The sequence below is a fragment of the Pelodiscus sinensis genome, chromosome 5 (assembly GCF_049634645.1).
Source record: "Pelodiscus sinensis isolate JC-2024 chromosome 5, ASM4963464v1, whole genome shotgun sequence".
NCBI lineage: Eukaryota > Metazoa > Chordata > Testudines > Trionychidae > Pelodiscus > Pelodiscus sinensis.
The window spans coordinates 3484738-3511797 of NC_134715.1; the positions used below are offsets into that span (position 1 = coordinate 3484738).

General features: G+C 46.4%; 1 protein-coding gene across 16 annotated transcripts in view; it reads right to left on the reverse strand.

Annotated features, from left to right (window-relative positions):
• Positions 1 to 27060, reverse strand: part of EPHA5 (EPH receptor A5) — a 259608-nt gene that overhangs the window by 143052 nt on the left and 89496 nt on the right. The gene's annotated exons all lie outside the window — the stretch shown is intronic.

Here is a 27060-nt window from a genome sequence, read left to right on the forward strand (position 1 = left end):
CAGGTGCCTTGTTGGCCACTCCATCCATAGTAATCACAACTTAAATGAGAGATAGCATCCACATTGATTGGACTCTATCTTTCGAAAAAGCAGATCGCTTTTGCTGTGTGGACGCTCTCCTTCAAAAGAAGTTTTTCTGGAAGCATCTTCCGAAAGAAGTCTGCAGTCTAAATGTAGGCTAACTACCATGTTTTCTGTTTGACTCTATGTGTAGGGTTGTAAATCAACAACGGTGTCCTAAAGCACTCAGCAATGAAACATTTTACAAAGGAATATGATTCCAGAAAAAAATGCATGTGGGAATCAGCTAAAAGAACCCAGCCTTGCAAACGAAGATTTTAAAATGTTTACAGAGATTCAAAATTATGTACCACACTGAGTTTGTGTGTCAACAGAGCATTTGATTAACTGAAACGAGTATGAAAAATTGAACTCTGTAAACTACATGAGTATCTCTTTTTTAACCCAATAGAAACCAAATTAATTTTGCTGTTCATTTGTTTTGCTGCTTTGCAATACATCCATGTATCAGCCCCTGCTGTTAGGCAGTATCTGGATTTAATCTCGTCTGGAATTTAGATTCCCACGCGGTCGTCATGCTTAAAAACTTGTCAGTTGCCTGAGAAAACTAAGTAGCATTGCTTTGATGTTTGAAGGGCACCATAGAAATTTCCTATATTGAGTACAGAGGAGTCTGCTACTTCTGAGGTCCCACTAAACGGTTATCAAAGGCGAAACTGACAAGTTGGATTTTTTTTTTTTTTGTTTATTTTGCTTTGTGGTTTTTTTTTTTCCTTCTTCGAATGAAACCACTGCATGTTGCATCACTACCCTGTGATGTTACTTTGATTTTTCATGGTCCACTTACAAATACGTTCAGTGAGGGGAAAAAATCCTATACTCATGCGTAGTAATCCATGGTACAGACTCTTTGGAAGGTTTTCCTGGTCTTATGCTAGCCACTGGCAAGGTTCAAAAGAGCTTGTGTTAAGGTTTGGCCTCAACCAGCTGGATAACATCAGTCTCCACTGACATCTTCCCATTGACACAGTGCCTCTTGTCTTTCTTGGATTAGCAGTAAAATAGGTAAGCAGGCCAGCATTAAAATGATCAGAGTTCTTAACAAGCTCGGCAGTTTGCACCACTCACCCATTCCCTTTCTGTGGGCTGAGAAAAATGGTGACGGTACACCATTCTGGGCAGTACCATTGCAAAAAAAGCACTGCTCACAGGTAGGAAGTTTTTCCTAATGTCCAACCTAAACCTTTCTTGCTGCAATTCAAGCCCATTGCTTCTTGTCCTATCCTCAGAGGCCAAGGAGAACAATTTTGCTCCCTTCTCACTGTAACCCCCTTTTAGGTACATCTTCAGGTCTTGTCTTTGCGAGATATGAAGGATTTTGAAGAACCTTGTAATGTTCTAGAGTTCTCTTTGTACAGACCAACAGGACCCTAGCATAGGAAGCTGTGATTCTCAGTGTTCAAGAAAGGGGAATAAAGGACCACAGTAGGGATGTGAGAATGAACCAGCTGATTAGGTTTGCCCCTGAAAAAGACAAAAGGACTTTATTGATTCAATGGGACAACTCTAGACTGATTTCCGGGGGGTAATACTTCAACATGCCAGCAAGCACACCAAGCAACTATGTTGTGGATTGTGAATAATAAATTCCACCTTCATCTTGAGAGGGATGAAGATCTTAATTTCTTTAAAGAACAAACACTTTGCAAGCCTAATCAACTAAAAAGGCACCCTTTTGGCACCAGCACAGAAAGTGTTAAAGTGACATTTCCCACGCATCCTGCCGTTTAGAAATTACGTATTTATAGCAGTCCATTAAGGCCAATTTAGAAAAGGTTGATTAGATGAAATTACGTTCATTCAAGTAGGCCTAAACAATGTTCTTATTTCATCAAATCAGCAATCAACACCATAAATATATCTAGTTGTGGCCTTCTCCGGTGACTTCTACCCTCGTTGGTGGCATTTGTGTGGGATTTCTTTTTTCAACAGCAAGTCATGCATTCGTATTGCCCTCCTTCTAGATTGTGTGTTGCGACACAAAGGATGAAAACATTTCTTTACTTATGCATACAAAGTTTGAACTCAAAGAGATTGTCAATGAGACCGTGGAGGAAAATTATATTGATTAGTCTGCCCAACGTGTGAGGTAACAAGATAGACAACAGAAAGGGCCTGTTGATGAAAATGATTGTTTCATTTTGCATGTGCCTGCAGAGAAAGTGCTATGGGTCTATGTGGGCTGAGAGATTTTTACATTTCCAGGCCTACGTCCTGTGTATTGTTCTTGATAACTGTTGCTTTAAGACATGCTAATTTCAAAGTAAGGCAAAAACTCAGACAGTGAAACACTTATGAAAATGTCTGGACTGTTAAAAACGTTAGCAGAGCAGTGGCATATTTTTCAGATTTGGTCACAAAAATATAGTAAAATACAAAGGAAACATTCAGGCCTTACACAGTGGGCCTCAGACTCCCGGCCTGTGGTCCATCCCTGGCTGAAGAAGTTGGGGTTGGCGGTTGTCCATTCCTGTGCCTCAAGCCCCACCCCTTCCTGTCTCTGCCCCGCCCTCGCCCTCCATGACACCTAAAGACACAGTTTAGAGATTACCAGTAGGGTTGCCAGGTGTCCAATATTGACCCGGGCAGTCCGGTATTTTTGCCTCCTGCCAGGTAAAAAAAATTAGAAAATACCCGATACCTAAAATGTCCGGTATTTTCTGATTTTTTTGTCCCTGCCAGGAGGTGAAAATACTGGACACCTGGCAACTCTACGACACACTCAGCAACCAGGCCAGAAATCCAGAGGAAATAAAAAGAGCTGTGATAGGAACCGCCAGCAATGAAACCTCTGCTCGTTCAAGCTCACGCCAGTACTGTAGTTGCAATGAGAGCAACTTTAATCAAGCAAAACAGTTGGTTAGGAAGATAGACATGAAGTATTTCATTAAAAGCCTGGAAACACTCCCTGTTAAGAATGGGGAAAAGACAGTAGTATTCAGCTCCCATCAGCAGAGAGAAATATACTTCAAATATCTGCAAACTTCCCCATCACAAGAGGAGGCAGACGAGGAAGGATACGGCCATAGGGAATTTCTGTACTGCATTCGGAGATCGGATATAACCACAGAAGGGTTAAAGAATGATCAATTACTTCCTATTGCTTTCATTCATGGAAAAGGACCATCAATGAAAAAAATCAATCATTTCATTAGTAATTATGTTTTCAGTCCTAACCTCATTAAATGGGGCGTCCGGCTGGACTAATGCATCAGGGTCTATTGGTATTAGATGATTATCTATAGCTGAAATGTGTGGGCTCCCAGGAGCTATATAGACCTCCAAGTTTCACATGATTTCTTCCCCCTCCCTCCACCCCCGCATGTCAAATGGGATGGGGACGGACTCTTTAAATAGATTTTTCTTTCTGACTGTATGGTACTGTAAGTTCAGCCTCTCTAGTCCGGCACTCTCTGGACCGGCAACATCCAGGGTCCAGCATGATTGTAGTTAGCCGGATGTCCGCTTAGCATGTGTACGGCCAAGTTTCCCACGGTCCCATTAAGTTTGTTTACAGCTTTCAGTCCTGGCTCTCAGGGTTCTGTGCTGTTCTTTAGCTCTAATGTACCCCTTACTGTCTTCCTACAGCATAGTAAGTAGTGGAAGGGTCAGCAATGCTGCTACACATTATTGACCTCCCATGGTCCGGAAAATTCTCTTCTTCAGAACCGGTCAGGTCCCAAGGGTTCCGGATGAGAGAGGTTCAACCCATAATAGGTGTTGCTCTCTTCATTATCTTGGGGTTTTTTCTCCACTTTCTGCCTTCCTCCCATTCCACTTATGCTGGGAATTTCCTTCCCACTGGGTAGAATATCTACCAACAACCAACACCCCGCCTCTGTATAGTACAACTTGTGCTGCTTAACTATGCAAGGACTGTACACTGCTCAGGAAAAGTTTCCATTTCTCATTGATTGACTCGGCAACTTTATATTTTAGCCTATTACTTTTCTAACGACGGCTTAGATAATTCAGCGTGTTTCCTGGAAGGTAATGGGTTTTATTGAAGTGATCACAAAATATACCCAATGCTTAAAAGACAATGCCGTCATCGTCATGTTGGAGGAGACACGTCTGAAAGAACTGGCAGCTTGTCCAGTATAGAGATTGGGTAGGACTTCCAGTTTCTAGGTTTTTTGATTCTCAAGAGAGAAATATTGCTATAGTAATACCTGAAAACTTGATTTTTTTCCTTTATGGAGTAGACTTTGGAAATGATGGCAGATGTCAGACTCAGAGACCTAGAAGGGATCTCGAGAGGTCATTAAGTCCAGTCCCCTGCCCTCACAGCAGGACCAAGCACCACCTAGATCAGGCCTGGGCAAAATACGGCCCGTGGGCCGGGTCTGGCCCATCAAGCCCCCAGATCCAGCGTGGAGGCAGGCTCACCTGCTTGCCCTGCAGCCCCACACACTGGGCAGAAAAGCAGCTGTAGGGCTCCATTTCTGCTTTGAAACTGGAGGGGAGGGGGAAAGTTTTAGGAGCTACCACGACCCCAGCACATTCCCATTAGCCAGTTTCTGGCAGAAACCAGCCAATGTGAGCTTGTTAGAATAACAGGCAGCTAAAAGAATCATACCCCCTCTCCTGTGCTCAGTTATTCAAGAAGCACATGGCCAGGCAGGCTGGCTGGCTGGGAACATTTTAAGCTCTGCAGGCAGGCAGGCTAGTTTGGCAGCTGGCAAATAAGTCTCTTGGCCACAACCTGCTTCTGCCACCCCAGCCCTTTCCTGCCCCAACTCTCTGCCTCCCCCCCCCACTCAACATACCCAAACCCTCTGTCTCCCTCCTACACCCATACCTCCTCCCAGATCTGGCACCCCAGTCTGGGGAGGATAATTATGGATGTTTTGCAGCTAATGGACAAGGATAAACTTCTATTCATTGATCTTCGGCAACAGTCTGGCTCGTTCTGCTCTGGTACATGGAAATATCTCCAATTAAAGCATTCGCTCCCAAATGGACTTGGACCCGAGGCATTGGGAACACCAGAAATTTTCTCACATTTGGTGGAAACGTCCTCGATTTATTCAGCCAGCAGTATCATTTTCTGTGTTTCTGGCCCCAAAGTTTGATGCTTTGCGAGTTGCTTGGAACACAAATTTGGATACATAACTTTTTCCAACTCAACAAAATTACCATTCAATGTAACATTTAAAAAAAAGCAACTATAAACCCGACATGATGACTTATTCGTCACAAGATTTTTTTCCCCCAAAGATACTGATCCCCACCTAGGCTAATGATAAGCAGTCTCATACATGCTGACCACTGTTGGAAACATCACCCCTTTGTTGCTGCCCTCGCTATTTCAGGACTGCCCCTCTGTCAATAGTTTCTACAATGAGGTGGGTCAAAGGACCTGTCTGATACTGGATGCTAAATTGAAGCCCTTTCTCTCAAGTTTTGTTCTTGGCCATATTCCTGACTGTGACGTAGTGTGGGTACCTTGCTGGTTGCTAGGCTGGGCCGTGGTACAGACAGCAGCCAGTGGAGGTCACTCACAACCCAAGCCTAGTATAGCAACCAGCAAGTTACCCACACTCCGTCACACTGACACCTGGAAGTTACTTTGGAGGTTAGCAAGGCAGCTTGCTTCCAACGTGCAGCGTTGGTCGCGAACAAATTCATCCTGCAAAAATGGAAAAGGCCATCCTTACCAAATATTGATGCCTGACCAGTGATATGGCTGACCTCACAGCTAAGAATGACTAGCAGCTCTCAGAAAGGGAGCAGTCAAAAAACTGAAAGCAATTAGGGCTGAGTTTTTAGCAGTCTGTGACTAATATAGACCCTAACGATCGATGTCACTCCCTGCCCCTTCCTTTAGTCTAACTGTCTGTACTTAATTTCTGGAGTCTGATGAATCTTGGGTTAAGGCTCTATTTGTTGTAGTTGAAACAAATGATTTATAAAGTCAAAAAAGACAAGAATAGAGTGCAAGTAGAGAACAGACAGAGCAGGAGAACTATGAGGGAAAGGTAAAGCAAGAATTGGAGGGGATGAGGATGTGGGGGGGGGGGGGAAGAGTGCAAGAACCAAGGGAAAGGGAAGAAGGGAAGGGAAGACACTGCAGGAGAGAGGAAAAGAAATATAGAGCCAAGCACTCAACTGAGCAAATCATAGAAACACAGAATTCTAGAACTGGAAGGGACCTCGTGAGGTCATCGAATCCAGTCCCCTGCCCTCATGGCTGGACCAAGTACCATCTAGACCATCCCTGACAGGTGTCTGTCTAACCTGCTCTTAAATATCTCCAATGATGGAGATTCCACAGCACAATTCTATTTCTTTGAGTGGAGTTTCACTGACTTCTCCCATCTGGGAGCCCCTTGCTGTACTGTTTCCTGGAGAAATTAACATACCGCTGCTGGTTGCAAACATAGCACCTTCTAAAGCTTTCCCTTACACCATACTGAGCCAGCAATATTTGGCAGCTCTCGGGTGCTCAGCCCTAGACGCACGGATTAAGAGCAACAGAATACACTTCCTATTACTGCGGGAAGGTGCATGTGCACCTGCTCTGCATTGCTCGAGGCAGACAATTGCCCTGCCTAACCCCTTCCTGAGCCATCCTGGCAAGCAATTTATCACTGTCATCTAACTTCATTCACTCCTCTCACAGAGTGACAGCCATCAAAAGCCTCTCGTTATGGGCCTGTTACTGGGTGGCAAGACAATCACAGTCTCTAACAAGGCCTTCCAAAGAGGGGTGGGGAAAACGCACTGAATCCTTCCCTCTGTGGAAGTTTTGTGTGCCTGGGAGGCAAATGTCAAACAGGTCCCTGACCTCCTATAACAACTTTGAACCCAGGCAGCTGGGGAGGCCATGAAGGAGCCCCCCTTGCAGATAAAGGTCTCCTCATTCAGTAGTTTGCTTACAGATTATTAAAACTGCTCCGATGGTTACATTTGCCTGACGCTCTTGAAGCAAATAATCCTACTAAGATCCAGCGTGCAAGCCCACAACCATATAATGGTCCAGAGCTGAACCTGCTGTTGCAAAGGAAACAAGGAACTCTTAACTCCATTCATTGTGCGGGCGTTGAGTGGGGACCAACAGAGAGGGCCACATCTGGGAACAGATTAAGAAAGAGGCAAAGATGACAGCAGCAACCAGAATTCATTTTGTGGTCCGTGCGTGATCCCAGAAGAGACCTCTCCTGGAGGTCTAGAGATGCCAGGCACTCCCACGGGCTACTGGCTGAAACAAAAGGCCAATCAGACTCCATTTTGGGAGGTCTTTTGTCTTTAGAACAAGGGTCAGGACCCTTTGGCTCATGGACCATCAAGATAATCCACAGGCGGGCCATAAGACATTTTGTTTACATTGACCATCCATGGACACAGCCCCCTTTTGTCCCCATTGGCCAAGGTTCACAAGTCCCAACCAATGGGAGCCACGGGGGGCAGATGGTCAACAAACAAAACGTCTTGTGGCCTACCAGCGGATGACCTTGGTAAGATGTGTTCCGACCCCTGCTGTAGAGTGTTATAACTCTTGCATGTAGCCATGGAAGAGTCTCCTCTTCGCCTAGAAAGACTAGTTCCTTTGACTCCGCTGGGGGCTGGGAACGGGAGTGACTGCCTTCATCCCAGTAAAACGTGAGTGGAGTGGGAGAGGAAATTAATTTAATCTGCGATGCAGACTGAAACACAAACATATAGCCTTCAAGAACAAGCAGACATGCCTCCATCTAAAAGCAAACCAGAATCTGTCTGTTTCTCATCCATATTCTAGTCCAGGACTTCCCGATAGCTATTTACCATAGTGACATGAGGGAATTTAAGGGTCAAGCTGCCCAGGAGGGGAATCGATTGATTGATGAATTCCCATCAGACTGTCTCTGGATAAATGATGCAATGGCTGGACGTGGTCGGAAACCATGAATCGGCGCTTACAGAAAAGGAACGAAGCAGCAATTCTGTTGCAACCAGGGCTGGAAACTCCTGAGCATCTCCCGCAATCTGTCTTTGTGATTACAGGAGGAACCTGCCTATTTGCATGAGACATTTTCTCTCTGCTTTCCTCCGGGCTGGTGAACTGGGTGAGAAATCAGGTGAGATTTCACCTGTTGCCCTAGAAAATGAACCATCTCTGGACAAGGGGTAATATTAGTTTCACATCTAAGCCTCGTGACAGTTACATCATCATCAGAAAGTGTTACCTCTGCATCTTAGTTCATGGTTGTCAGAGGGGAAAAACTAAGACCATTACCCAAAAAACCTCCTATATCAATGTCTCCTCTGGCTTCGGCCCTTATACCACGAAAATACCAGGCACTGTAATTCCTTTCTTGTCCAGATGAAGCTGGCTACACTATCGTTGATTGCAATAGGAGTCTACAACTTTCCTCTTGCTATTTTCTCCCTGCTGATTTAGGAAAGGCAAGTCAGGAAAATGACTTGTAACAAAAAGTCATGTGGAAATAAGGATCCACGCAGCAGAGAGAGAAACACACTGCAATAGGCAAGTGCCCCCCAAAGTCTGCAAGATTATTGGAAATGCTACATGTCAGATGAGGAACATGAGGAGAAATCTACCAGCAGCTGAGGGTGGAACTGTTGGATTTCCTTATATTAAAGTGCTGAGATGAAACAATAACTAGAGTTGGGAAGAATGTGCGGCAATCCTGGGCTTCAGAGCAGGCTGGAACCATGAATACGTCTTCACTGCTTCTGTTACCATTGCTAGCTAGAACAAAACTGTCATGGATACACTTCCCTCTCCCACCATCATATTTTAATTTGCACTGTAGACATACCCCTGAGCTGTCTACATTGCATATTTATTCTGATGGTGTGTAGGGTATGTTTTATAAATACCCCTACACAGGTCTCTGCTTTGGTCCTGCATCGAAGACCCTAATGGAAACATGGCGGAGGGAAGACGTCAGGGCATTTCCACAGATCCCCATCACAACTGCATGGGTGCCATACTCAACCAGCAACACAATCAGACAGCTTCTTATGTTTCCTGCCAGCTTAAACACTCTGATGTGGCCCATCACTTGGGCAGGTCACAGTCCTTCCTGTCTGGATCCTCGTGGAACGTACCTCGGGGAGGGTTCTGTTACTCCTTCCCTTCTAGGAGTTCTAAGTGAGCTGGCCAAGGCACGGGGACTGCTTGGGAACTTGTGGGCCTTTACTCTGGTCTGTAGAAGCAATTTTCATCACCACATTAGCTCTTTATCTGTTACAGCTCTCTCGAGTATTTTCCTAAGAGCAGGTTAGACAGACATCTCTCCTGGATGGTCTAAATTCATGGTGTCCAATTAGTTCTGAAGCCAACTAGCCATACTCAACCAGACAAATGGCTACATGTGGGTAGTGGCTAGCGTGATGGACACCACGGAATTCTAGATGGTGCTTGGTCCTGCCGTGAGGGCAGGGGACTGGACTTGACAACCTTTTGAGGTCCCTTCCAGTTCTAGTGTTCTATGATTCTAGTTCTTCCTCAAACTGTATCCATAGGCATTGACTTCTCCCCTTCCCTTTAAATGGTACAACAAGCCAGAATCACCTCCATAATATCGGTCTAGCAGGGAGGTCCTCTTGCAACGCAGTGCTGGTTTGGTTTTCATTTCCACAGAAAAGCTAGGTCTTTAATGAAGCTGTCCAGCCTTCTGTTTGAACAGCTAAAACAAACATCGGCTTTATCAGCGGTTAAGAGTCACCAAGAATGCTTTCTCGTTGAGCATCAGTTCCAGCTCTTTGAACCAATTGCCACCAATTTCAGCGGCTTGCCCAGCCTACAATTTTCACACTTAGCAACTGTAAAATTGTTAAAGCGATATCTTTCCGCACGGTTGCACTGTGATTAGTGCTTAGTTTGGCACGCCACCTTCGTTACGGGCTCTAAATGCCACTTTCGGCACTTCCCAGGGTAACCTTGGCCATGAAATCGGAAAATCAGATCATTTTCTGGTCTGTTTTCCTCTTTTTCTCTGGATGAGATTAGATTTTGCTACGCTTGACTGACAAGCCTCATTTGGGATTCAAGAGGAGGCCAGAGCCCTGACCTCCCTCGTAAGTGGGAGGCTAGACGTTGAAGTGAAAGAACAAATTTCAGCACATCACATAAAGGGAAATTAGTAAGTAATTTGCACAGGGAGGCAAAATAACACGCACACGGTTACTGCCGTTCCATGTCAGCTCAGGACGTTAGTTTAAAACAACATGAAAATAGAAGAGCTTTTCTCTCTGCATATTGTTGGCTATTTTCTATTGCACCCAGCACAAGATAAAGGTGCCGTAATGGCGTTTTGCATTTTTAACAAAGGCCAATAGAGAGACCTCAAAGCAATACTTTCAGAAGCAATTATTTTTATGCTTGTTTAAAGCATTTAACTTGAAGTAAACTTCATGGAGTTCATTATGCTCTAAGAACGTCAGTGAAGTATGCACTGTTGAAGTCACTTGTTAAAAAACCGAGACTGTTCCAAACTTGCATTATTTATAATACACAATGGACAAACCTCAAAAGAGTTTTGTTTCCAATGACTACTATATAAAGTTATTAATTATTATCAAATCATAGGAGGGGCTTTGAGAGATCATCTAATCCAGCCCCCTGCAACTGAGATACAGCCAAGTAAACCTCGACCATCTCTCACTGGTGATTGTCCAGTCTATAGAATATCAGTCATCATGATAATAGGCCAGATTCTTCTCTGGAATCTAGCAACTATCAATTCCTCTCCCCTGAGTTACCTCTGCTAAGATTATGGCCATTGGCTGAACCACACCGATTCATGCTACCACCAAACCTGGACCAACGATTTAATGAGATCTATGCAGATGATTATGCTGGAAGTGTTTACTCAGAAATTACATAGACATCAAAATAGCAGCCATCAAGCAGTGCCCAGCACTAAGACTGGTGAAATAACACCTCTGGGGATGGTTATTTCTGATGCCAACTGCACCAAAACAAAAGGAGACCATCTCAACCACTGGAAAATGCTGTAAGTTGGGAAGCCAAAAGAAGCCAAATGTAAGCCACAGAGCTCAAAATCTCCTCCCCTTGATGCGCTGAATGCCAAAACTCTTGATACGATATCTCCAGTCAAGATGAAGATATGTCCACTTTCTGTAGCCCAAGTGCTCCAGTTTCACTGGTACCTCTTGAGGGATCTATTCATATATCTCTCAGGCCTGGTCTATACTAGACCAGAAAGGTCAACTTAAGGTATGCAACAGCTTAAACCAATCAGTGGTGGCATCCACACAGCGGGAGGCTGTGACGGGGCACCTGACTCCGATCAGGCAGAGCCCCCAGCGCCGCGTACTTCGCTGCCTCTGAGGGAAGAGATCGTTGGCGAGTGCGCCACAGGGAACACTGCTGTGGAGGCATCGGACCCTGAAGCGGCCGGACACCCGGCCCCCCGCGCTACCTGCCGGCAGTCTTGCCCTGCATGCTCCGGGGCTGTCATGGACCCGTCAGGAGCAAGAAGGGGAGAGACATCAGCTGACATCATCAGGGAGAGCCGGGGGTGGGGCCATGGGGCGGCGGACCGGGGCTGTGTTCGGCAGCGATTTAAATGGCGCCCCAGCCCCGCTGAGGAGGGGACAGAGCGGAAGGCGGCCAGGGGAAAGGAAAAGCTGGCTTGGGAAGAGTCCGGGAGGTGGAACTGGTGAGGCCTCCGCACTGACCCGCACCAAACTGGCTACCGCAGTGAAACCAGTTCACTTCCTTTAGGGTCCTGGGCCAGGACCGGGTCCCCCTCCTTCTCCACTAAACTCCGGGCCAAGCGATTCCCACTGAGCCGGGGAGGACTCACGGGGACTACCAGTAGACTGTTAGCAGAAGGGATCTGAGGAAGGACAGCACTGGGTTTTGAGCGAAGAGGGAGCGAATGTTTGCAGGTAACCCCAATGATGACAGGGCTGTACGCCTGAGGGGGAATCCGCTGCGTAACAGAAGCCAATGGGAGCAAACACTGTCGGCAGCTTCCCTTACTCTCAGAACGAGGATTAACAGACGCAGGCTGGGGATGCCCTCAGCATTCAATTCACGGGCCTAGAGTAGACCCTTTAAATCGAACGCTAGAAGATTGACCTCCGGAGCCATGTTCGTCTGTATCTGTAAAAGCAACGAGGAGTCCGGTGGCACCTTTTAAAGACTAACAGGTTTATTTGGGACATAAGATTTCATGGGTCAAAACCACTCCAGGCCTCTGACAAAGTGCTTCTGACCCATATTTGACATTCATTAAGCCTCAGGCAAGACTTATTGTGAACAACTGTTTATTGTGCAAGATGAGCATGAAAGACTTAGCTAGAAAAGGATGAGTATGAGCCAGAGTTGAAAACGCATCACACATATGGGTAGTAAAGGAAGGGCAGGCAGAACAGGATCTGCAGCCGGCGATATTGAGGATACAGAGTCCTTTCCAAATTTACATATCTTTGAAGAAAATGTTATGCCATCAATTGTAGAATTGTGCACTGGATCAGCTCTCCAAACAAATGCCCAGGAGGTTGCTTTGGCAGGCAGCTGTCTATGAACTGAATTTACCCCAACGAACTCAGAGAGAAAGGCATGTCCCTGTTTATAGTCCGGAAGCAGGGACAGATGGTGGAAGGCAAGAGACATGAGGAAGTGCTTGGCTGAGGATGGAAGGGTGTGCAATGGGCATTCTTCTGTCATCTTCATGCCAAAACCCTTCTGGAACTCACCTCCTCAATACTCCACCAAAACTGTCCACTGCCACCACCTCCCATATGGTTGGAGCCACAGCTCTTCACTTTGGCTCGCTGGATGCCCTCTGCTGAAGGTGTTTGCCCCTGCCTACTCTGTGGTTTAGGAACAGTGGGGCTGTTAGAAAAGGAAGGAAAGAAGACAGAGGTCATAGAAACTAACGTCCTGCGAACAGTGGACAATTGGGAAGTAGAAATGAAGACATTATGAAAGTGAAGGGGAACTTGGCACTCCTGGTGTCACACGGTCAGAAGAAGGCATGTTTGAGGTGGGCTGGACATGTCATAAGAGCGATAATGCCCAGCCAAGAAAGCATGGGAGGAAGAGGACAGCAAGAAAGAGTGGGGAAGACAGAGGTTATGATGGGAAGACACAGCCAGAAGAAGTTTGAGGAGAAAAAGACGAACTCCGAAGAAGACCAATATATTCACGGAATGGCAAAGAATTACAAGCATCTCTGACCCCAGGAAACTTGGAAAAAAGATTCAAGAAGTGAAGCGTAACAGAAGAACGGCCATATTGGCTCAAAGGTCCATCTAGCTCAGTATCCTGTCTTCCAACAGTGGTTAAGGCCCGGTGCCCCAGAGGGAATGAACAGAACAAATAATCATCAAGTATCTGATTGCCCAAGGAATCGTATTGACTTCTCAGTGACTGGCAATTATCTCCAGACATTTCAGAGGTGGTGTAATTTTGAGTGCACTGACAATTGATGGTAATCGATAGTTCAGCATGCACTTTGAGATCTCAACTAGGAGTGCTGCACTCATGAAATGAACGAGCAAAGTATCACACTGGATTACAGCATGGCGAAGCGTGCGGAGCCAGAAGCCTGTGGAAAACACCCCACGGCATGTCAGCCAGATTCTCCACTGGCACTCCACTCTGCCGAGACTGCTCAACGGAATGACATCAAGAGCTTCCGTCAAGTGTGCCCATTCGGGCAGGGGGCTGTTTAAACAAAACCAACCAAGTCCAGGAGAGGAAAAAGCCACACCGCAGCACAGAAGACAACCCATGGCAGGGATTTTAGCGAGCTGCCTGCCTAGCAAAGAAATCCCTAGTTGGATCTATGCCCAGTAGCAACCTCCAAAAAGTTCAGGGTCAGCAGACATTCCCATAATTAGCCCTATTTTCCAGCACTGTTTTCACTCAAGACTTGACTTACAAGCTGTTGGCCCAGAAACAATTTCTCCCCCTTCTGCAACAACGCCTTAATGTAATTTGTCCAAGCTGAAGGTGTCAGCAGTCAAAAAACACAAAACAAAACATTTCTTTGAACGCTGAGCCTCCAAACTGGAATAAATATAAGAGCTGAAATCCTGCAGGAGTTTAATCCTACACCTGGTCACGTGAAAATAAGGATTCAGCAAAATAAGCACGCACAGTATTTCACTCCAAGCACATGAATGCAAAATCAAGAGCTTTACGGGTCTGATCCGGCAGCCGCATAACACCAATGGAAAAGCTACAAGAGGCTTTCGGTCACATCCGAAGAACTCTTGAAGGGCATGTACCACAGTCAGCTGGTCAAGTCATCATCTTCCAGGGACAACCTATTGTATCTGGAACCACCACCACCTTCTACCCTCCCGCTGCCTCCTGCCATCTCTGCAGGTCTCCTCCCAGCCCCCAGGTTTGGGTGGCCTGGCCGGACAGAAGTGAACAAAGTAGGGCCGACGCCTCTGTGTCACTGCCCGCTGGATCGCTAACCAACACCTTTTCCTTCCGGAAAACCCCTGCCCCGCCTCTGTTCCTTGCTGCCACGTGACGCGAGCCAAGGAGTTCATTCCTAGCCCTGCGGTCATGCAACGCTGGCCACCCCAATGAAAAGTACATGAAACAACCCGAGACAAAGGATAACTGCAAAGCCACCGATTGCCAGAGTGAGGTTGACAGATGGCACAGCTGCGTGCCACTCTAAGGATGATAAAGTGCCATTCGCTGGGGTTTCGATCAAGTTTTCCAACGGCCTGTATGGCACCAGTTTTCCTTGCTCTTCTGCCCAGCAGTCTCTGCGCTCTAGAGAGTGGCAGAACGATTATCGATTTCCTTCCCGTACTGAATAATTTGAAGGTGAACTGTGCCCATAGTTTGTCCATGCTTTCTACAGGAAGATGCAAAGTAGGGAAAGTCAGCATACTCCCATTCAAAGCCTTAGGCGGTCACCCCTACCCTCCGTCCCTATAAAACCACTCCCAATTTCCAGGACAAAAATCCCAAATAATACCATTCTTTATTTTGCAGAATTCTCTCTCGATTAAGACAAGTTTGATGGAGACACTGAATGCTCCCCAAATCTCAGACTCGTGGCACAGAGAGTTGGCTCATTGTTAACACAAAATACAAATGTACCAGCAACCCTCTGGGAATTCATCTCTTCATGGCAGAGGGTTGATTGCGTAGGGGGTGTGTGTAAAGATCTCTCAGACATTTCACTGCTTTTTTATGAGCATGACTGGTGCATGCAGGGGCCCTGTGCCTGGTCCAGGATCCCACTGCAGTACACACTGTGTAAACAAACAACTAAAAGACAGCCCATGCTCTCTCTTTTGTTGTGATTGTGACTGATGCTAGCTAAGGGATTGGCTCTTGTTCTTGCAGCCAGAGGTGCATTGGACAGGACTGTGGCAGATCTGCACCTGGTAGCTCTGCTACCTTTGGAACAGATGCAGCATGTTTTTTCTCTTGCTCTTTTGTCCAATACTTTATGGGACAAAAGCCACAACCTTTCGGTTGGCTAATACGAGATGCATCATTCATAGGACATAGTGCTTGCCCTTCCCCGTGGGGACATGCCTAGATTCTGCCTTGAAGTTGGAGAGAAGAAAGATTTCTAGTGACCCTCTACATGCCCACTCAAAACTGGATGCTAGCTAGCCATGAGAAAGCAACAGCAGCATTGGAAAAATAAAATTGTAAACTTTGCTCTTCGGGAAAGGGGCAAGTTGTGCTCTGAGGAGAAAAAAATAAGCCAGTGTGGATCTCAAACTGGGAAACCACAGGGTTTGTCACTGGAAGATCACATGATGCCTGACCACCTTTGAAGGCCAATCAACCATTGAGGTGGTGTAGACAACTCTGTAGCGCCCATAGCTCAGTTAGGAGGTTATTGATGAGTAAGGGATGAGACACCAGTTTGCGCAGCTGTTGAGAGATAACCTCGTTCCCTGGATTTGTGGTGAGATAGGAGGCCAAAGGCCACATTTCTCAAGCACTTGACTCAATTATCGCAAGCTCTGCCATGCCCGATTCCACTTACAAAACAGGGTCATTGTCTTTCCCAGCGGCAATACATGTCGGCAACACATGTCGGCAACGCTAAGTAATTCCTCGCTGTGCAGATGTTGTTGCAGAATTGTAGGCGCGGGAACCTGCGCCGGCCAATCAGACAGTTTCCCCGGCCTTGTCCATTTCCTACATTTTTATTAAGAATGATTGTAAGACAATCTTTCCCCTCCCCACCACGTAATCTAATATTTACAGCTGGAAATTGTCTTTATGTTAAAAACTCCTCTATCGTCAGACCCGTATTTGATCAGGATCTGCTGTGTTTTCATTATGCACAAAAATCATTAAAAAAAAAAAGAGTAAGGTAATAAAATAAAATGAAATGAAATTGCATAAAGCAGCTCTTAGGCACCACGGCTGGAAGGAAATGAGAAAGAGCCATAGAGCCGCATTTTCCTCCAACAGGATATTAATACCCAAGCCTTCAAACTTTAGAGCAGAGAATCTTTTTAATCACTTGACAGGGTACACAGGACTGGATGGAGACAAGGGGCAGGCAGAAAGTCTTGTGAGTAAGGCGCTCAGAGGCTGCAGCGAGGGAGGCTATAGGAGTCGGTAGACGAATGCATAAGAACTGGATTTACAGTAACGCTTCTATTCATTCTGCTCACACCCGGCCTCCCGCCACCCACAGCCAGGGAAGCTGGAGTTTGAGGTCTCCCTCAATTGAGGAGATTAATTATTAGGTGCCAAGTGTGATCCCAACTGGACACAACCCAGAAGGGAGAAGAAAATCCGTCTCTGCCCTGGGGAGGGATGTAAAGTCCAGGGACGTTAGCGTGTACCCATTTACATAATTAATCCCTAGGCCTGGAATCAGCAGTTACACGTCCCTGCCCCTTGCTGCCTCTGATTCAGAGGCAGCAGGAGGTGAGGAGGAAGGCGGGAGCCGGTGCCTGGAGAGAGTTGGCTTCTAAACCAGCTCCCCATGAGTGCAGGGTCCATCCCCCCCGCCTCCCACATAGACAACAGTGAGTGGGGGAGTTGATGATTAGGGGAGTCGGTTTAAAAGCCCCCAAGGACCAGCTCCCACAGAGCCACCTGCCCCCTCCCCTCACCAAGCTGCTGTCTTTGATAGGCAACGGTGGGGGGGGGAGGGCGGAGGCGGTACATGCGGGAAGCCGGCTTTCCCTGCGCATGCTTTAGAAAATCTCTTCAAAGCTGGCTCCCCACAAGCACCGGCTCCCCCCTGCATGTAAACGTGTAACCGAAAAAAAATGGCAGTTATACATTCGCAAACGTTTTTTACATCCCTAGCAAAATCCCGTTTCATCCGCCAAACAATTAGATGCTACGTTTAACCAGTTAATCGCTTCAGTGGGGCCGGGTGGAGGGGAGGAGTGCCTCCCCACCTGATGAGGGCGATTCTGACCGGTTACCTGTTCACATCCCTAGTTCAGGGGAACATATCAAGTTAAGGGGGGAGCTTTTTGAAAGGCTCAAGCAGTACCGTGGGCATCTGGACTCGGGACAGGACCCAGGTTCTGAAAAATACCTACTTTCTGGGGGCAGAAGACTCACACAGCAGGCCCCATTGGAAGGCATTAACCCAAGGAGGAAACAGCTATTAAAAAACACTTAAAATACAGGTTGAACCTCTAAAATCTGGGATTCTCTGGTCCAGCAACATCTGTGGTCCAGCAGACATGATGGACAAAGAATTGGGGGGGGGGGGAGGGGAGGGAGCACAGATTAAGTAACTTGACCAGCATAATTTAGAATACTAGTAGCACAGCTAATCTCCTGGACTCCAGCCCAGAGAAATACCATATGACCTCCATATTGAAGTATACTATAAGAACATAAGAACAGCCAGACTGGGTCAGACCAAAGGTCCATCTAGCTCAGTGTCCTGTGTGCTGACAGGGGCCAATGCCAGGTGCCCCAGAGGGAGTAAACAGAACAGGGAATCATCAAGAGATTCCTCTCCTGTCACCCATTTCCAGCCCCTGACAAACAGAGGCTAGAGACACCATTCCTGCCGATCCTGGCTAATAAGCTCTGACGAACCAAACCTCCATGAATTTGTCTAGTTCTTTTTTGAGCTCTGTTAAAGCCCTGGTCTTCACAACATCCTCTGGCAAGGGGTTCCACAGGTGGACGGTGTGAAGGTTTACCTGCATGCCTTTGTGTTTTATTTCTTCCTTCCCGGGTCAAATAAGATCTTGTTCCACACCCAAAATAGACTTCCTGACCTAAAAAAAAAAAAGTGTTCCAAACTTCCTTTGAGCTTTTACCTACATTGAGAGAAAGGCCAGCTGTTGAAAGATACTGAATATTTTCTACATAACAGCTTCTGTTATGAAATATTTTCGGTCTTCTTAACACTCCCCCTCATTTTCAATAAGAGAATTTGGGCTACAACGTTGAACACTGAAGCTAGATTTTTCCGTGGGAGCTGGAGACTTAATTCCTCCAGCACTTTTCAAAAATCCCGCAGGATGCTCAGTGTTTTTATTGAGGGCCCTGCCTATGGATTTGGGGCTCTGGCAACTCACGCCCTTTGATCTCCACCTCAGGGCCTAGTCTGACTATTCTGGCAATTTCACCCCCAGCTCAGAAGAGCCGTGGGGAGAGAGGAGAATATTTGCACCCACTATAATTAGCTTTTAGTTCTTTAAATACCATTTCAGTCTCAGCGTGTGGAAACACTGCATATTTAATGACCGGAATGGAAAAGCATTTTCTTTTCACTCCCCCTGCTAACCTGACTGCATCTGCTGCATCTTGACAAGACACACGCCACTTTCAATGGCCCTTTATACCTAGGATGAGGAGGTGCACTTGCATTCACTTCAGTTCGGCATTTCTAAAGGCACGAGCATGGATTTGGGGCCAGAGTTGTTGACTACACCCATCTAGCACGGATCTTCTGCTCCAACTAGCTCACAGAGCTTCACCCAGTGAATCAGATCTCAACATGCCAGAACACACACCCCCCCGCATTCCCAATGACTCGCCTTACCTTTACATTTCATTCATTCCCTCCTTCCCTTCCTTGCTAGGCTGCTGAGCTCGCGATTAGCATTAGCGACCTTTTTGGCTGGGGACTTTTTTTTTTTTAAAACAATCTTTGGAACACTCCTTGGGTACGTCCAAACTACGTTCTATTTTCAAAAGAGGATATGCAAATTCTGTGGGAATTTGCATCTCGTCTTCCGATCTCGCTTTGGAAAGAGGATCTTTCCAAAGTGAAAGTAGTCTGGACGCGGGTTTTTTTGGGGAAAAAGCCCCTTTTCTGAAAAAGAAAACTGCGTAAACCTCATTTTTCAAGGAATCCCATGAAATTTGCATATTCTCTTTCGAAAATAGAACGTAATCTAGACATGGCCCTTATGTGAACTTATGTCTCCAGATAAATGTTTATTGTCTAACACTCTTTATAACACTGACACAGAGGATAATATGTTGGCTTGTCCTTGGTGAAGACAAATCTTTCCAGATTAAACAGGCCCAAACACCAGTGGCAAAATGAAACTCACGAGACAGCCTGGGGCGGTGGTCTGCTGGAAGACTGCCAAAACGGTGGGGGCGGGGGATGATCTATTTATACTACGCATTTTCTGGCAGCATCTTTGGGGCAGAATACTAATTATTATTTACAAGAACACTTTGGCCGTGCTATACTAGAGCTGCCCGGGATGAGATTTAAAGTGAGGAACACATTGATTTCACATGACCCTTTTTATAAAGGGAGACATAATGTTGCTGGTGGTTTTATTTTGGGAAACTTTTTCTAGCATTGTACAATTTCAGTTTGAAGGTTTCCTTCCCATCTGACTCTCTCCTTCTTCCAAGCTAAGTCAAAAATTGCTTGAGACTAGCTTTCACATTCACTTGCACCCACGTAAACTTCGAGCCACTCCACTGGATTTAATGAGGTTACTGCTGTTTTCCAGCAATGTAACTGAACTTGGAATCTAGCCACTGACTGTACTGTACCTTTGACTGTATTCACTTTGGGCTTCTTTAAAAAACTTTGCTAGCTTTATCTTTGGGGGGAAAATGTTCCATGGGGTATTCTGCCATTATCCAAGGACTTGTGTGATCTGCAAGGATCTGCAATAATGTTAAAAGATCCAATTGTGGCCAGTCAAACCCTGGAACTCTTTCTTGTCACGGCATAATGTTCAAAAACATCTGTTGGGCCATTCCATTCATGCCACGCTGAAAAAGAACGGACAAGTCAGTCCAAAGGCATTACATTGAGGTGTGCAGTAGATTGTTAAACCGCATCAGACGCTCATGCAGATTTACGTAGGCGCATCATACGGTTTCACAAAACATGAGGCATCGCCAGCTACCATGTGTCCGGCGGCATTGCTTAAGATGCCGGTAAATCTTCTAGCAGGAATCCCAGCTTTCCAGAAGGCTGTGTTATAGAAATATCAGCCCCAGGAAAAATGTGAAGTCCAGTACGTGGAAAATGGCATTCAGGCATTTCTAAATGTTTGCAGAATGAATTTAACACAATTATCAGCCCCTCTCTTATTGACAGAACTCTAGACAGATCATGCAGCGCAACTCCAATTTAATTCACAGCAAGGGAGCGGAGCGTAGTGAGTCCCATACCACCAAAATGGCTAGGAACATCTGCCAGTTAGTAATGCCCAGTCTTGTCAGTTGCAGAAGCATTGTTTGCTACCGCTTATCTTGAACCAACTCCATTGCAACTGGAATCAGGGCTAATGACATTGAATCATCCACTCCCAAAGACAAACCCAGGAAAGAAAGTGGCTCATTCGACATGTTGAGGTGTTTTTAAAAATAGTTTCCATGCTTCGTTGTTTGTGGTAGGATTTTAAGGTTTGCCTACATGGAGACACTTGGGAAAGTTGATCCTAATGAACTAAGGGGCTTATGTTCACTATGAGGTGGAACCATGCTGTGGTGATCAATCCATCAGGGGTCGACTTAGTGGGTCTAGTGAGGAAGACCCACTAAATCAACCACCGATCACTCTCTCCTCAACTCCAGTACTCCACCAGACCAAGGTGAGTAAGGAGAGTTGCTGGGAAAGTTTCTTCAGTCGATCCAGCCCTGCATGGACCCCATGGCAACTAGATCTAAATCGGGGGTGGAAAATAATTTTCGCAACCCCAAGTGTTCTGGTAAGGGTTCACGGGCTGCACTTTTTATTAACAGACGGGCATGTGTGGGACGGAGTTTGGGTGCAGGAGGCAGCTCCGGGGAGGGATTGGGGTACAGGAGGGGCCCAAATCTGGTGCTTTCTGGCCAATGGGCGCTGTGAAGATGGTGTCGGGGTGGGGGTATCACACTGAAATGTGCTGCCCCTTTCCTCCAAGGGGCACGCGGAGACATGCTTGCCAGGAACCTCCGGCCGTGGCACTTCAGGGAGCAGCATGACGAGCAAGCAAGCAGACAGCTTGAGCTCCCTGCTGGGCCACGGACATTTTCCTCCAGCCCTGGCCTGCAAAGTCATGGCAGGCTGGAGGAAAACATCTGGTGGGCTGAATCCAGCCTGTGGGCCATATTTTTCCCACCTTGCTCTAAGTGAGTTACGCGACCGAGATCCCTCACACGAGCCAATGATAACCCAATTCCTCAGTCCTTTGTCATTCTGCATTTGCGGGGCAACTCACTTCCGTGCAACAGCGTCCCTTTCACTTTGGTTCCTCCTTCAGGCTGCGCCGACTGACTTGCAAAAGAAGGGCTGCTATTTTCATACGTCACCGTGCACTGACGGAATAATCAATGTCTCTTGTGAACTTTATGGATTTGTTTTCTCACAGCCCCCCACTAATGTGTTAGTCGGTATGCTGCCATCTGTGAAAACTTCGCATAATGAGCACTCGGTGTGTAACGTCGTACGACGTTTCATCGTAAGCATCTCTAAGGAAACAAGAATACGCACAGTGTATTGATCTTAAATAATTTACCAGAGCCTGGATAAGAACTTATTTTTACTTCATTATTTAGTGCTGGCCAAAAAAAAAAAAAAAATATAGGCCTAGAGAATGAAGTCCCTTGTCCTTGGAGAATATTGTATATATATATAGTGGCAGGGCGTTGTCCTGCACTGGCCTGTAAAGGGGCTAGGAGTTGGAGTCAGGGGGAAGCCCAGCTGAGGCAGTTAAGGAGGGCCCAGATGAAGGCTATTAAAGCAGCTCCTGGAAGAAGGAGCGAGATCAGCCTGCCTGCAATGAGAGAGGCTTTGGACTAACAAACCCAGGCTACCCGGCCTGAGGCCAAGGGCTGCAAGGAGGCAGCCGCGGCTTGCATGGAGGCAGCTGTGGTGGGCTGGGGGAGTTTGAGCCAGGGAAGCCCCAGGCCATAAGACTGCAAGGCCGGGTTGCAGGAGGCAACCAAGCAGGCAGAGGTGCGCCCGTGGCCAGGGAGGAGGGGCCTGGAGAAACTGCAGTCTGCCCTGAGGGGCTAGTGAGGGACTGGCAGTGGGCCACTGAGGCCAGGAGGGCGCTGAGGAACTGGGTGTTCCAGGAGGGAGCTGGGTGTTCCCGGGAAGAACTAGGGGTTCCAGGGAGTAGGGAGGACCAAAGCAAAAACAATGACCCCCCCCCCCCCCCGGAAGGGGGTGCAGACCAAGAGCGGAGTGGTCACCACCAGAGGGCAGTGACCTGAAAAGAACATCCCCCCCCCAAAAGGGGCCGCGTCAGCATCAGAGCAGCTAGTGACTTCCCCACAAGCCACCCTGAGGGAGTCAGCTGTGCGTAGAAGTGAGTGAACCCGCTACAACGTGTGTGTGTGTGTGTGTGTGTGTGTGTGTGTGTGTGTGTGTATATATATGCGCATCGGTAACAGCAGTGTAGATTCCAATCTATGGCCCTCTATCTAAACACACTGCTGGGGACCCCTTCTAGAAGAGGGAAGTCAGTTCAGTCTTTGGGCTCATTTAGTTCCTTAGCCTGTCTTCTGAATGACCTGAAGGATGCCAATTATTGATCAGTTTTCAAGCCATGAGGGATCATTACGGGCATCTAGTTGGACTTCCTGCATCATACAGGCCATAGAATTTATACCAACAATTCTCCCATCAGTCCCCATAACTAGGGGTTATAAAATTAGTGCCCAACTGTGATGGTACATTTTATCACAATTGCCCATTCTCTCAGGTCTTGCCTTAGTTGGTGTTTTTCCTAATGTTTTTCCAAGCCCTTGGAACTATGTGATTGTAGAGACCCTCCAATTTCATTTAAAAACAAAGAAGGATTCTAGCCCTGCTACTTTCAGAGAAGAGCTTGAATATCCAATGGCTACATTCCTCCAAACCAGAAGGCAAATTAAAAGAATCCCACATTTACTATTTTTAAGACATTGAGATTTTAAGCCAGTCTTATGATTTTGGGGTGCCTGACTCATTAAATGGGCACATTTGGGGTTGACAATATTGGGATATGGTGTCCATCAACTAGGAAAAGAACAAAGAAACCGCCAACCGCATTCACACCCCAAAATAATCCCATATAGTTCACCAAATAGTAACAACTTCCGTTCACTGCTGACTTGAGGTCAATTGGACCCACCAATCCTAAGTGGAAAATCCTCAGTTTCACATCATCCATCACCTAAACCGCTTAGTCTCAGAGTTCATTTTCGAGGAGACAAGCCATACACAAAGAACAGGGGAGAAGGGCTTACATTACTGAGGTCAGGTGCCTTTCCTAAATCTGCTGTAAAACAAAATCCAGTCAATGACCAACATCAAAAGCTCATCCCCTTCCTGCGGTTTGTCTGTATTAACGAAGAAATTAACAATATGGTAGCCCAATATTTAGCCCAAACATTTCCCCTCAGACTTAGCTATTCTTCTTCCTTAGCTCTACTCAGCCCACACCCTAGATCCTCTCTGCAATTTTCCACTCTCATTTCCCCTATATCCAAAGCGGTAATGAACTATTGTCTTACCGACTGAACACCTACCAGCATTCTTTTTAATGAACAGCTGATCAAAGACTATTATTTTCCTCCTAAGACACTTAATATACCTTTTAGAGATGTTAATGTCCATCTTCCCCCTCCCCCAAGTTTTGCCCCAGAGAAAAGCAGAGGTTGGTGGATGGGTTGATAGGAAAACCGTGAGTGGTACATAATTCTGATTCGCGACACACATTTTCAGCATAAATTCTTTATGTCCCTAGCTAGTAGCACAGAAGCTTTCTCGAAACAAATCAGTTTGTGTTCAGTTCATTACTTCCCATGAAAACAAAGACCAAGACAAGCAATGCCTTCAGAAATTCATGGGGAGAGTTTCTGATCGAGGCAAGCTTTCTGATAAGAGGAACTAAAAATATCCCGATACCATTATGCATCTCACCCGGTCTCCCTGCTCATTTTCAGCATTCACATTCAATCTTGATTTCTCCATGCTATTTTGGATTTCACCGACAACAAAACCTCCCCATGCTGGATTATTCCAAACAGTAGCATGACTTGTTTTCAGTGTACCATGCACATTTGGGTCTTTCTTCTAGACTTTCATTTCTAAGCAGAAATGCAGCCAGAGTGGACAGAAAAAACTCCCAAGTAGGGATGTAAATATTGATCCAAACAGTTTACCATTTAAATGATTAAAATTATATCGTTTAACTGGTTAACCATTGGTGGAGGCAGGGAAGCCAAGGCAGGGGATCTGGGTCCACTGGGAGCAGGACTGTGGGAGACAAGTCTGGGATCTGGGTCTGGGGCTGTTACGGTGCAGCCGGGTCCTGTCTGCTCTCTATGCAGCCTTGCATGCGGCCCTAACCTCGTGACGTTCCTGCCATCCAGCTCCATGCTGCTGTCTGTCCAGTTAACCAGTTACCAAGTTAGCATTCTGGAAGCCTAAAGCTCACCAGATAACCAGTTAACCAATTAACCTTTTATTTTCCCACTCCCAAGTGAGTTTTTTTAGCCTAGTTAAAACCAAATTTTCTCTCCCCCTCTCTCGCTTTCAACAGATTAAAAAAAAAACCAGTTTCTAGTCCATTGTTCTTCTACACATTTCATTACAATTCGGATAGAAAAGGAGCTTTGCATATCTGTTCTAGCGTGACTCTCTTCAGCTGATGAGACAAAGAACTAATGTAAATACACAGTGGATGGTTGTTTTGATTGTCTGTATTTTGTTTTGTTTGTATAAAGGTGCCAGACACAAAGTATATGAACCATCATTTTTCAAAATCTGAGTTGGTGAGCTAGTTGTTTGTCAGTGGAGGGTTCTGATGGTAGACGGGTGAGACATGGCACGGGAAGGGTTTGGGCAGAAGGGGGGTGGGGAGGGCGGACCTGGCAGTATCCACAGCCACTTCCCAGACCCCCAGGTACCCAAAAGGGTGCATCTGTGCTGGGGCACATGACCACTCTTGTGACTTCCCTTTGCTTCCTTGTCAGAAAGTCATTTTTTCTGCAGGGAAGCAAAAAGCTCTGCGGGAGACATGAAATCTGTGAGGGACATGAAATGCAGATTTCCCCTGGGAGCAATATCACAGAAAGCTTCCACAGAAAGAGGGCACTTCAAGGAGGAATTTGAATGGAATGGAGGTGGTTATTTGATGCAGAAGGAGACCAGTCCAAAATTAGTGCGGCTAGTGTGAAAGAGGGACAGAAGGAGAAATGGAGGCAACAAATGAAGTGGTTTAGTAGGGAGGTTGGATCACTGGATGCCTAGGATGCAGAGGCTGAGTAGGAGGGGACAAGAAAGCAGATGTGCATTTGATAATTATAGATGGATTTGAAATATCGCCTGCAGAATGTCTTAGTATATGAAACAGCAGCTAAAAGTGTCATTCAAAGACAATGGGTTCCTGAGACCCAGAAAACTCCTCCAGGCCATCTGGCAGAGGGCGCTCCATACCATCAGCCCCAACACATGCATTGTCCTGATTCACTCTTGTCATAATCCAGTGCTTGCATCTCTAAATAGAGAGATTTAACTGTTGTAAATTGTTAGACCATTTCTCTAACTAAGGCTGTCTATAAAGAAGAAAGAGATGACATACCACAACTTCAGCAAAGCTTTACTTGTGGTCTCCCACAGTATTCTTGCCAGCAAGTTAAGGAAGTATCGATTGGATAAATGGACTGTAAGTTGGATAGAAATCCGGCTAGATTGTCAGACTCAATGGGCAGTGATCAACGGCTCGATGTCTGGCTGGCGGTCGGTTTCAAAGGTCAGTGCTGGGGCCGGTTTTATTCAACATCTTTATTAATGATCTGGATGAGGGGATGGATTGCACCCTCAGCAAGTTCGCAGCTGACACTAAGCTAAGGGGAGAAATAGAGATGCTGGAGAGTAGGGATAGGGTCCAGAGTGATCTGGAGAAATTGGAGGATTGGGCCAAAAGAAATCTGATTAGATTCAACAAGGACAAAAGCACTTGGGACAAGAGTCTTGCACCTGGGACAGAAGAATCCCAAGCATTGTCACAGGCTGGGGACCGATTAGCTAGGCAGCAGTTCTGCAGAAAAGGACCTGGGGGTTACAGTGGATGAGAAGCTGCATATGAGTCAACAGTGTATCCTTGTAGCTAAGAAGGCTAATGGCATATTGGGGTGCATTAGGAGGAGCATTGCCAGCAGATCTAGAGAAGTGATTATTCCCCTTTATTCGACACTGGTGAGGCCACATCTGGAGTATTACGTCCAATTCTGGGCCCCCCACTACAGAAAGGATGTGGACTCATTGGAGAGAGTCCAGTGAAGGGCAACAAAAACGATTCGGGGGCTGAAGCATATGACTTATGAGGAGAGGCTGAGGGATTTGGGCTTATTTAGTCTGCAGAAGCGAAGAGTGAGGGGGGATTTGAGAGCAGCCTGCAACTTCCTGAAGGGGGTTCCAAAGAGGATGGAGAGAGGCTGTTCTCAGTGGTGACAGATGGCAGAACAAGGATCAATGGGCTCTAGTTGCAGTGGGGGAGGTCTAGTTTGGATGTTAGGAAAAACTATTTCCCTAGGCGGGTGGGGAAGCACTGGGATGGGTTCCCTAGGGAGATGGTGGAATCTCCATCCTTAGAGGTGTTTAAGTTCTG